General features: G+C 34.9%; 1 protein-coding gene across 3 annotated transcripts in view; it reads left to right on the forward strand.

Annotated features, from left to right (window-relative positions):
* The window catches only part of ZBTB20 (zinc finger and BTB domain containing 20), an 804,941-nt gene that overhangs the window by 325,132 nt on the left and 466,341 nt on the right, over window positions 1-13,468 (forward strand). For all 3 annotated transcript variants that reach the window (XM_054577266.1, XM_054577265.1, XM_054577267.1), the window contains one exon: window positions 219-292. The gene's annotated coding sequence lies outside the window, so the exon portion shown is untranslated. The remainder of the gene's footprint in view (window positions 1-218; window positions 293-13,468) is intronic.

Genomic DNA, 13,468 nt, shown 5'->3' on the forward strand with positions numbered 1-13,468 from the left:
AATTGCTTTTTTTTCCTCTTTAGATCCTTTTCTTTTCATTAAAAAACTACTCTGGGAAGAGGGTTTTTTTTTTTTTTTTTTTCTTTAACAGAAAAAAGAAGCCACGCTTGACTGATAATGCATTGCTTTGGATGGTGAAACATTATGAAAGTTTAATTTTTAATTAAATCTGAAATACCAATTATAACTGAAAGAGATTTTAACCTGTTTCTTTTCAGACTGCCTGAAGTTACATTTAGAGACTGAAATCACTGCACCTTAAAAACAAAAGATTGAGCTGCACTGCATCTCTGTAAGTGAAAGCTTCCTGCACCTTTCTGTGTTTTAGTGACCATTTCGATAAAGGACAAAAATATTGGTAACATAGTAACCAGACATGAGTAAAAATTTGAATGTCCCTCAAGAAATACATGTTTTAATAATTTTATTTAAAAAAAAAGAAAATTTGTTGGGCTCAATATTCAGTGTCTTTAATCCAACTTAAATTGTGAATCCTTTCTTTTGGCTGTTTGAATTGATTAGGAAGGGTGTCACCACTGTGCACCGGCACAGTGCCATATACTCTGTCAGGAAGGACTCTTGCATTTTTGTACCAGTTTCATTGAGGGTGATGTTTCTTATGGAATCCAAGTAAATTCATTTTTTCTTTGTGATGTCATTAGAAATATTTAGCCTTTGTGTCAGTGGAAATGGAAAGTTCATGATGACATCACAAGATTCTGCTGCCTTGAGAACTTTGGACAAAACTAAATAAAATGCATAATTCCCTTGTGTGCGTGTGTTCCCCATTCTGCTATGAAGCAGTCAAAATAGCACATCTTATGTCTTCCGTGAGCTACAAGGCTGTCTCTTAGAGCCCCATTGTTCCATAAATGCATGTCAGAGTCTACCACAGTCTGGTCTACCCTTATTTAGCTGCTGTTTTGTCAATGTACTTGGAAGAACAATTAACATTTGGGATTTCAATGTCTGAATACAGGCAGTGAATAGAGCCTGAGCATATAAAAGATTCAGACGCCCAGGGTAAGAAAACAGAAGCTTATCATTGGTGGGGGAAAAAAGAAAAGCATTTTAATTCTGCACTCAAAGGTTGTAAAATACTGCAAGGAAAGTTGATCTCTCTTTTTTTTTTAATTTTAGATCAAAATGTTCATTTTGATAATGATACCCAGAAGGTTATGATGTCTTCCTAAGTTTTGCAGTTTAATGTATTTCAAGGTATTTTGCTAGAAAATCTTAAAATACATAAATAACATTCATTTATTTGAGTCATTTTTGGGATGCCGGATGTGGGGTGCATTGCATCGTGGATTTCAGTGTCACAGCACCTGTCCAGCAGAGTACACTGAAGGGGATTCACACGATTTCTTCCATTTTCACTTTTGGTTCCCTGCGCTCTTTTATTATTGACTATAATTCTTTGTGTGTTGACTGCAGACAGTCCCAAAGTTGTTAAATATCTCTGCCTATTGTTTGAATTTCTGCTAGGTCCTTTTTTTTGCTTCGCTTCGCTTCACTTCTCTTCTCTTCTCTTTTATTTTCTTTTCTTCTCTTAGAGAGAGAGATGATGCATGGACAGAGCAAGAGCACCTTACTGTCAGGATATCCTGAGGGAACCTTGGCATCTTATGTGTGTTGCCCACTGAGCTCAGTGCCTAACTGACATGAAAGGATAAATGATGGTTATTGTTATTTTTGTCATAACTAGAGTAGTTCAAACCCATAGATGGTAAGGTCTCTAAAAACAGGTCTATTTTTTATTTGTTTTCATGATCCCCAGTGCTTGCCATACTAATAGTAATCAAGAAATAGCTGTTGTTATTTGGACAGGTACAAAATGTAGTAGAAGTCAGAACCTTAGGATTCATTCTGTAAGAAGTGTGTGTGTGTGTGTGTGTGTGTGAAGAGGAATTGAGTAAATTTTTTGACAGAAACATAATTATAAAGGAATTCATCAAAGACAAACATATTGTTTATCATATCATATTAGGCACCTGTCTCCCAATCTTTCTACTCTTTAACTTTACACTAATTTCTTCTGACCAAAATGTGACATGCCCAATTTTTTTGTCTGTGAAATGGTGTTCAGTAGTTTTCTAAGCTCTGTGCCCTGATCCCATACCCTGGAGTTGTCTCCAAAGGTAAGTATTCCTGACTGAGGATGAACGATGCTCTGCACCTGTTCTAATTGCCATGCAGTGATTGTGCTGCAAGGTAATAGGGCAAATGGTACAATAGGTGTTGGGTCAAATGGCCAGAGATTTGGGAAGCTGCCATTAGAAACTTCTACTTTCAGTGATATAAAGCCAGGACCAGTTTCTCAGCACTAAGACCACAACATTCTTTAGAACTCAGAACCCTTTGCCCTACTCTAAGTTTAGCTTCCTGGGTTGTTCTTTTCTTTTTTTTTTTTTTCCCCATAAGGTTCTCTGCCTACCCCTACCAATTTTAATTTATTTCAAAAAGGAGTTCCTTTATTTTTATTAAATTAGCTTCCGGTGATGCAAATTAAGGCTTTCATAAAACTTAGCCTTTGAGGCAAAACTAAAATGATAAAATTTAGGTTAAGTGAGCAGTACCATTATCACATTGAATAACATTGAAGGTTATCAAAGAACTTAATAAACATATTTCACATTTTTAAGATTAAAAATTGAGGTGAAAGGTGTTTAAGGGCAGAGCATCATCAAACATTATTGATAGAAAAGATGTAAGAAATAAAAAGTCAATCATTTTGTTTTGAAATAAGTAAATTGAGGCCCAGGATAGGGTGTCAATTCGGCAGTTATCTATAGTGAAATAGTTGAAGTCACATAATCCTGGAAAGCAGTGTCAAATCATGGGAAGATTATGAATGTGGAGTTTGACAAACATATTCAAATCCATACTGACCACGAATGTAGATCGATCATCCTTATCCATCGAGACCTGAGAGTAGACCCAAATTTAGAGTCTGGGATTTTGATGTTTCCTTTATACTCAAGGTTTGAACAGTGCTCCCTGAGGAATAACTTGCCTTTGGCTTATTTTATGAAACCAGCTGGACTGTATTTCTGTCTACCATGTAGTCCAAAATTCATATTTATAGGGGTATTCTGAAAACATTTATTGTTATCCAAAAAAGTTTTTTGCCACTGTACATTTTTACATCATGCAACAAATCACATAGAGGTAAATTTGTTTGGTTGACTTAATATTCTTTATGATGATTTACAAAATGGTCAAAACACCATTAGCAACTTCAGTAGTTTAATTGTATTTGGATGTACGATGAAACCAGTAATCGAAACAGAACCCTTGTGACATGAAATTTAGACCTCATAAAAGTATGCATCACACATGGTGTCAGAATGTCACTGTTGCCAGGGATCATTTCCATCAGAGAAAAGTTTTTTAGAGCCTGAACAGTGAAATTAACAATTTAAAATGAAATACTTGCTCTGGTAATTTATTTCAGGTTTTCTTTTTTGGATTCTGTCATTTAACAATCCAAAGTGACCAGTGTAGGAATGTTTCTATTATTTTATCCAGAGCTAAGTCCTAGATACATCTTAGTTTCATCCTCAAATCTGTTTTATCTCCTCCAGACTTTTTACACCCCCCACCATGAAAAAGCTCAAGTCACTGTGTCCAAAAAGTTAGTGGCTTAAGTCTTTTTGTCCCAAAAGAGGAAACCAAATGTTCTGCATATAGAGATTAAGGGAGAATTGAGGCACAAGGATGCTAGAGCAGGGCCTTCGAAGTACATACTCAAAAAGGCTCCTCAGACTTTTCCTCTTTTCGATGCAATAATGAATTAAAATTTCCTCTGTACATCTTATGAATGAACCATTTCACCAGGGTACATAAATAAATAACACCTGTTACCTGTCATTAAGAAATTTATAATCTATTTGAAAAATTCATAAAAATCTTTTTATAGACAAAATGTTATATAGGTAGAGTAGAGGAAATTAAATGGTTATTATTTCTTCTGGACCACCAAGGGATGATATGATATTAACAAGCAGTCCAAGCAGAGGGAGTAATAAAAATGAAAGATGAGGGAACAGTGAGTAGTAATGTTTTGATTTGAGTTTAGGATGCCGGTTGAGGACAGTGTTTTCCAAAGTGTGGGTTGCAGCCCATTCATAGGACATGAAATCAGTTTAAAGGATCAGAGTCAACGTGCTTTTAATGAAATGGAATCAAGGGAAAAATAATCCATAAAAACTGTGTTACATATTTTAAGGTAATGACTATAAAATAAATATAGTATTTCTTACTGGGAATCATGCCACCAGAATACGAAAGGAGATGTAAAGATGATGCGTATTTAAAATACTCAACTCATATAATCCTCACTAAGGGATAATATTATTTTTTGCCTTCTTATATATGAGAAGATGGAGGGATTAAGCCATTTGTTCATGTCATACAATAAGTAAATGGTAGAGATAGGATGTGAATATGTCCGTCAGACTCCACATTCATACTCTTCTTACGATTTGATACTGCTTTTCAGGATTGCATGACTTCAGTTATTTCATTGTTGATAAATCATGCATTTGTATCTCTAGTCCTGATATCATTCCCAAACTCCAGTCCTCGATCTACAATATCCTTATTTAAATCTTCAACTAAGTATCATACTAGTTTCTCAGAGTCAATATATCAGCATTGAATTTATTCTATTTAAAAATCATTTTCCTTTTGACTGTCCTAATTTTCTTCACCCCAATTCTCCATGTCTCTTGGATCAAAATATATCTTGTTTTTTTTTTTTGTTTTTTTTTTTTGCTGCTTTCACCTCCCCACCTCCTCAGATGTCCAACAAGTGGCCATGTTTTATTAAAATTAGTTCTTTGGGACCCCTGTCCTAGTCAGGCTTTCATCCTCTCTTGCCTACAATAATCACCTAACTGGGAGACAAGGGAAGGGAGACCAGCTTATCCTTAACACTGCTGCCCCATTAGGTTTCCTGAAGCAGGAGCCCCAAGATCATGTCACCATTATTCAGACAAAACTTTAATAATTCTATATTAATTACCAAAAAATTCCTAACCAATTATGACATTGTAAAACCTAATTCTAACTACATTTCTGACTTAATCTTATGGTGTAACGTATTATAAACTCAGGCCAAATCCCCTGTCCACCTTCATTAGTATTGTTTGTACTAATTCCAGGAAACTTTCATTCCCTGACCTGATCAGAAATAATCAACTTTTCTCTACTCACCAAGCTCAGCACCAACAATTTGATTTTGGATTTCTAGCCTTCAAACCTGGGGAAGAATAAATTTCTGTTCTTTTAAGTCAACAAGTTTGTAGTAATTTGTTATAGCAGCCTAAGAAACTAATAGAGTACTTACCTACACTGGTTTTTGAGACATGAATTTCTTTATATATTTTAAACAATATTTATCTACACATCTTATATATTTGTTTCATCTTCACCCGAGGATAGGTCTTTTATTGATTTTAGAGAGGGAGGAAGGGGGACAGAGAAAGGGGAAGAGAGAGAAAGAGGGGGTGAGAGAGAAAGAGAGAGAGAAAGTTGCCTCAGGCACATGTCCCTACTGGGGATCAAACCCGCAATTCAGGTATGTGCCCTGACTGGGAATTGAATCTGCAGCCTTCCAGTGTATGGGACAATGCTCCAACTAATTGAGCCACCCAGCCAGGGCCATACATTATCCTTTTACTAGAAAATAAATTCTTTAGAGATAGAGTCCATATTTAGTTAACATTTCTAAACCCCACAGAAATACCACAATAGGTCATTAATTCATTATTCAATCATGTTTAACACTAGTAATATAGAAATAATCCTTTAGACAATCACAGAATTTATAGTCTCCTAAGGGAATCAGACATTAAATTCATAAACAGATAATTACAAATTATAAATTATCATCCATTAAAAGAGCTAATAGGTATGCAAAACAACAGTAGGTGGGAAAATCTATTTTACTCTTCATTTTGTGCTCAGAAAATAATTTTCAGAGAAAGTCTCATTTAAATTGAGAGTTGAAGGAGAAGAAGACCAGCCAGGTGAAAAATTTGGGGCGGGGATGGAAACACATGGAGGAGAGAAAGTTCCAGGGAGAACAGCATGGACAAAGCCCTCGAGGCATGGACAAGCTGTGCATTCAAGGAAATAAAGGGATTCAAAAGTGGCTAGAGCAAAGTGAGGTCAGAGAAGTAACCAGAATACAATTTAGATTGTGTTCTGAACACACTTAAAAAGTGGGGGACCCAAAAAGAACTGGAATTATCTTTTGAAAAGGGTGGGCCCTTATAGTACAGGCTCCCCTCACTAGGTGAGTGTTCTCAGAATCCATCTGTATCGGTATACCAGCTGGTGTTGGTATGAGAGGCTGTGATCAGCTTCAGTGAATTTTTTTGAAGACTCTTTCAATTTGCCAATCTCATGGTATGATTTAGGAATGCGCCTGCCCATACCTTGATGAGTGATCAGCAGTTTTTGACCAAAAACAGCATAACCCCCATGCCTCACCCTCTGTATTCATTCGATCTTGCCTCAAGTGACTACTTTTTGTTTGTTTCCCCGGATGAAAAAGTCCTCAAAGGGAAGCATTTTGCTGATGTGGAAAAGGTGAAACAAAAAAATGGCAGAAGCACTAAACGGCATCAAAATTGATGAGTTCAAAAACTGTTTTGAGCAGTACAAAAAACACCTTGATGGGTCTATGGCATCACATGGAGAGTACTCTGAAGGTGACTGAAGTTCAAACATGTAAGAATAAATATACAATTTTTATAAATAAATTCCAGTTTTTGGGGTGGTCTCCCCTCATATAGTAGATGTTTAAGTACAGTTCAGGAATGAAAAAAAATGAAAATATTTCAAAGCTAAATAGTATGCACAAGCTCATAGCATCCAAACATTTATTTTGAGTTCTCATTGAATGTTTACTTCTGATTTTGAGGAAGGCTTGAACTTCTGAAACTTATGTCTAATAATTCATAACATATTTCTATTTGTATAACCAAAGTAGATCTCTGATAATCTTCTAAGATAAAGTTAATTTTATTTCCTTTGTGCTTAATAATTATTAAAATTCTGTTTTTGGTTAATAGATCCTTTATTTTTATTTATTTTTAAATGTTCATTTGTGAGATAGGAATGAGTACTAAAGATGTTTTACTCCTAGAATGGATTATTAACTGTTAAACCTTAACCTTATTTTTATTTTTGGTGTATTTTATCATATGCAATGACCAAAGGCCTGGAAGCATAGAAAGCCTTGAAAATAAATCATCATTATCCTCATTATCACTACTTACAATATTACTGAATTTCTGGATTAAAAATGATCCATACTATTTTCAAGTGTGATGCATTATTATCCTGGAATGTCGCTAAGTCAGAATAGAGATAATGGTTTATTTGCAAAATGATGGAAATTATCCCCTTTTGCAATTAAAGGAAAAATAAAGAGAATGCAAAAATTAAACCATAGAGAAATAGGTTAAGCTCCAAAGATACAAGGGGTTATTTGCTGTAACTTAGGAAAAAGACACTAGAATCATAAAATATAGCTACACAGAACCTTAGGAATTACTTATTCCAGACTCCATCTTGGAGGTGAAAAAAATTCAGGCCTAGAATTCTTACCCCTCATACTTTTAAATCTTAGGGCTGAATAGGTTAAGCTCCAGTTCTTAGGAGCTAAATTAACACAGTCAAATCAGCTAATATGTGATCAAGGCCTCCGCCATAACCCTTTCAAGGTCTTGGGTAGAAAACGGGATATTTAGTATGGGAAGTCAATCTACAAACAAGCTTTAATTAATAAAAATCATAATCTATTTACTAAATGTACCAGATGTTTTATAAACATTGTTTTAATCCTTGCTATTACACTCAGCAACCATTCCACAAAGTAGGAATCATTTCCGTTTTATAATGAGAATAATGAGCTACAGAAAGTTTAAATAACATTCAAGATTGTAAAACCATTGAGTTCGTATTGATGCCATACCTAACTGATTAAAACTCTGTACTTTCTCCTGCTTGGTGTTTTTATCGATTGCATTTTGTTATCACCTTAGCTCACATAGTCACAGAGGTCATGAGTTCTAACAGTGCAAATGTGTACAAAACTTTGAAAAAAGTAGTTAGGAAGGTAAGGAAGAAAGTTACATTTAGCATGTACCGGCTCTGCATAAAGCTCTTTACATTTAATTCTCACAACAGTGCCTCAAGATAGGTGTTATAATCCTTAATTTACAATTTAGGAAACTAAGACTTCAGGGAAATTAAATTGTTCCATGTATCTATTTGACCCCACCTCCCTGTCTGCTCTTCTCCTGGAGACTAGTGAGTCTTCTATGGTCTGCACCCTTGGCTCTTTATGTGGCAACGTAGAATTGTAATACCTGCTCTCAAAGATATCCCAAGAAGAAAGAGAGTACGTTGAGTGGTTACTTTTATAATTAAGTTATATCATCTGGTCCTGAAATAAATACGATGCCGCCTATGTATTTTCTTCTTTGAGAATTGAGGAGCTGGGAAGATTAGTCAAATTCATGACATTAGTCTTTCATCTCTACATCATCTCTGTTTTTGTGCCCAAGACCCCTGTCATATCAGGCAGCGCTGCCACTAACCTAGATCATAGAAAAAACCTTTGACAGTGAAATAAGTAAACTCATTGTATTTATTAGACCAGTAAGAAGTAATAAGCCTTACATTTTCCTGCTTAAATCTAACTTATTGGAGACCTTGTAAGCTTGATCAATGATATAGGTCGATGAAAACATTCATCATTACTGGTACTAAAATTGCCAAACTGAAAGTCCAAAATACTTAAGAATTATTACTGCTGTATCCTAATTAACAATGAGGACTATGTTAGAAGTGAACTCCTTGGTAAACACAGGTAGGGTGAGGGAGAGAGAGAGAGTTTTGAAACATTTGTTCATGGCAGGTTCCGCTGCAAACATGATCCTGAATTTTAGCAACACTGCGTGTGTACACCTCTGTTTCTGAGTAAGTCGTTTTCTGCTATTGATACACTTGAACAATTATTCTAAAACCACAGGTCACTGTAGAGTAGCACCTGTATCTATAACAAGTTTATGGTAATTAGAACAATGCCTGCATGTTCTGGAGTTTTTCCCCCCCTGTATTTCTTGAGTTTGACTTAAGGTATTTCTGTGTGAAAGCTCTCAGCAATCCATTCATGTCTTCTAAAATAACTCAGTGAAAAACATCCTTCCTGTTGCACATAAGGGACTTCATTCTTTAGCTTAGCCTTGCGCTTTGCAATATTTGTGTTGCTAGTATCCCTAAATCAGAAAGTGCATTAATATATCCTTTGAATTACTGGGTCTCCTCAGGAGAAAAATATGTTTTCAAAAGTCTTAGAATATGTTGTTAAAAATCCAGTTCTGGTTCAAAGTTTTGTTAGGAACTTTGGATGAAAAAGGTTTTGTAAGCAGTAGAAAGCTTATCTCATCTCTTCAAGAATGATGAGAAGCAATCAGGAGGCTTGTGACTTTTTGAAACAGTAAATTTCCAAGGAATTAGTCACACATTTCTCAAGAACAATAAAGAGTGTCACACTCCAGGTTGCAGAGCATTGGCTCTAAATGCACCCCTTCTTGTATCCCACATGGCAATTGGAAAGCATCATTCTTTGAGTCAACTGGAAAAGGGAGAAGGCTAGGCTGAACTGCCATTCTTTCAGGAGGTTATAAGATATTAAATACAGAATGAAGTCAGTCTTTTGGTTAGGATCAGATTCTCAGAGTTATAAATGTCTTATGATAAAATATCTTCAAAAATGTAGGAAAATGAGTTTACATATATAATAGTTTCCATCTATTAGAAGATTTAGATTTAGGAAAGTCACGTATTTGTTTATAATTTCACCAGATTGACTATATGAAATTTGCTTAACTTTTGCTACTATTTTACAGAAATGTTCTTTGTTTACCTTATTTGAATATTATAGGACTTTACCTAATAATTGATAAGCAGTGTATGTTACTATCAGAGTTCTGTTTTCTTCTCTGGATTAGGGCTGGCATGAATAGCTGTATACCTGGGTTACCCTTTTAATGTAACATCTGTTTTATCCTCTCTTAGTACTGGAAAGTGGAAGTTAACTTACACTCATTTCACCTAGAAAATGTGTCAGGAAGTTCTATTTATAAGCCCTTTTAGCAGATAGAGAAATAGTTTGCATGATAAGCTCTTGCTTTTTTAATAAGAACAGACTCTATCATGCTATGTGAGACGCTGATAAATGACATAACATAATACTATCCACATCATCACTGTAGTTACCACCAGGGCTGCAGCAAGTATAATGAGAAGAAAGAGCATGGGACTGACTCTCTTGATACTGGAGTCAGGCATTCTCAAAGTTTTGTCTTAAGGTCATTTTCCTAATCTGCAGGGGACATTTTTCTCTATCATACAGATGTATGCAAAGTCAAATTACACATACACACACACACACACACATTTGGAGTTCTATGAAATAAAAATAGTTCAAAAATATCATGTATTACTATTACAATAAAAAATACAGCATTAATAGAATTATAAATCACTTGGAGGGCTTAGGAATAAGATGCTTTACCTATATCTTAGTGGGTAGAAATTAGTTTGTTTTTGAGTTATCATATAGAGAAGTACTTTGTTGCTACTAAGTACTGTTCATATACTGGGAACAATGACTAAGAATGAATTGCCATTGATATATTACTTCCTTTAAAGATTTTCTTTAAAAGCATTTTTTTACTATGTATTTTCTGGGCTAGTTTTCTCAAATTAAAGCAAAATTTTCTGTTTTATCTCCCACATCAGTTAAGTTCTTGAGGGAAAGAACCATGAGTAATTTACTAATATTCTCAGTCACTGAAATTGGTACCAGATAGGTGTTCGGTAAGTGTTTATTGAGTATTTTGAGTAAAACTTCAGTAAAACTTTAATATTTCTTTAAAAAGATACTAAATTATTAATTTGACCACTTGTATATCATGTGATATGAACAGATATTATTGAAGATTATACAGACATTAGAAAAAGAATGAATTGTATCTATTGCTATTGACCTAGAAGGATGACCACAATTTAGTAAATGAAAAGAGCAAATTTTCATGGTAATGAATATTTATGAAGAAATGTGTTGTACATGTTGGTTTGAACATGAGAAAAGCTATAGAAAAATACATACCATATTCTTCACAATGGTAATTTCACAGGCAGAATAACAAAGACACGGAAGGTTATTATTTTTTTAAATGTTTATTATCTCACTATAATAACTATATGTACATAATATCTATTAAGTATCTATTAAGTACATAATGAGTATCTATTATAAAAGTAAGTTTGAAAATGAATATATAAAATTATATTTTAAATTATTACCTTTTTTTTGGAAAAGTAGCTTGAGAAAAATAATCACCATACAGAACTTTTAAATTCATTATATTGTCTCATCTTCAATACTCTAAATAGATTAATTCATTTAATCAACAAATATTTTCTAAGCAAGCAAAAGATTCTTGATCCTTTACTATAGCTTCTCTGAGTACATAACCTCTAAATGCACAAAAATACCTTAAGAATTTTTTACTTTGCCACCTTTCTCTCCTCCACATGTATCTCTTCATTGTAGCTACCCCTAATGTTTCTCTTACCTTTTCCTTAGAGTTCTCTTCAAGAGTTTCCACTAACCCTCCTTGGTCGCCATCGGTTAGTTTTTTTTCTACTCACTTTCAAACTCCTTGCTGGGTCTGTCATATTTTTTTTTCTGTTGTAAATCTTACTAGACTTACTGGCTTCTATTTCTCTCATTCACGGAGGGGTAGGAGGTGGTGCTTTGCAAAATAGGGTTTTAAGACCATATCCCCAACAGAAAATTTGTAAGAGTTTAAGTAATTGAAGGGGCAGACTCGAAATTCTTAGATTAAAAACAAAAAGGTCCCCTTTAGAATGCCCTTGAAAAGATTTAAGCCAGTGACATGTGCAGAACATCCAAATTGGAATCAGGCAAGAGAGGACTATACAGTTTGAGATACTGTATATACCAAAGCTGTTACATTCTAGACCCCACGCAGAGTAGTCCTGACAATGAACTCACCTTTAAGGATGAAGGACAGAGGCACTGCAAACTAGATTTAAAAGACAGGGAAGTTCATACCCTGCCCAGGTGGCCCAGTTGGTTGGAGCATCTTCCCTTGCATCAAAAGGTTGCAGTTCCTCACCAGCCAGGGTGCATGCCTAGGTTGCGGATGTGATCCCCCATCTGGGTTCTTACAGGAGGCAACCCATTGATATTTCTCTCTCACATTGATGTGTGTGTGTGTGTTTCTCTTCCCCCCGTCTCCTTCTCCTCCTATCCCCTTTCCTGTCTCTCTAAAATCTAGAAACATATCCTCATGTGAGGATTTGGGAAAAAAAAGACAGGAAAGTTCTAGTATGATCACAACTAGCCCAACTAGTGATGAACAGATATACTTTTTATTTCATGTTATAGCCAGTTATGATAGAGGCTTTAAGAAGAAAAAGGAGAGAGAGCGCGGTAGGGATCCAAGGAGGATGGCAAGAAATAGGAAGAAACAGAGAGAGAAAGAATCCCTTCTCCCAAATAAAAAAAGGGAGAGGGTGGAAGAGTGCAAGAAAATGGTTGGTTATGGGAGTAGAAAACATGAAGAAAAAAATAAAATGTATTTTGACACCACAGTTCTTTCTTTACAATTGCACAACACTTCCCTGGTCTGTCGTGAGTCCTACCCTGGGTGGGCTGGGTCTGCTTGGCACTTCCAGCCAGCCAGCTGTCCTTTCCTTCCATATAGAGAGTGCTGACTCAGAGTGAATCACTTACAGTTGTTGGAAACTCTTTAAAATATGTTCACAATTATGTTCATTGCTCTTAACACCAGGGGGTTGAAGAATATGCAGCTAATCATGGCAAGCTTGCCCAAATATGTAGGTGTCCTTTAGTTCAAGAGATTTATGCACAAAAAGAATATAAATTTTTGTTTATGTTCTTCGGCCCCTATCTTTGCCTCAGTAGTCTGGTGAGAACAGTAAACTCTAACTAGAAAAGTATGAAATACAGCAGTGTAGTTAGAAAGACAAATAATGTTTATGAAAAGACTTTAATGAGATAAAAATGTTTATATAATGTTAACAGAAAAAAGCAAGGTGCACAACTTACATAAAATATTAAGCATTTATTTCTGGGTGGTTAATGCTCATTTCTCTTCCATTTTTTTTTCATTTTCTAAAAGAGAAAAAAAAAGGTAATCCTGGTTTATCCTTCCTTTTTTTAAATTTGTTTATTTGGTTTTCATCAATGGATTAACTTTAATGGTGGCATCTCTTAAAATGAAGAGATACCACCTCAAGTTTAAATGATATTTAAATTTTTTTTATTTTTCAGTTCAGTTGATATTCCATATTATATTAGTTTCAAGTATACAACATAGTGATTAGA

Source organism: Pteronotus mesoamericanus, unplaced genomic scaffold (assembly GCF_021234165.1).
Source record: "Pteronotus mesoamericanus isolate MK-2021 breed Mesoamerican mustached bat unplaced genomic scaffold, CSHL_Meso_final contig_42, whole genome shotgun sequence".
NCBI classification, from domain to species: Eukaryota; Metazoa; Chordata; class Mammalia; order Chiroptera; family Mormoopidae; genus Pteronotus; species Pteronotus mesoamericanus.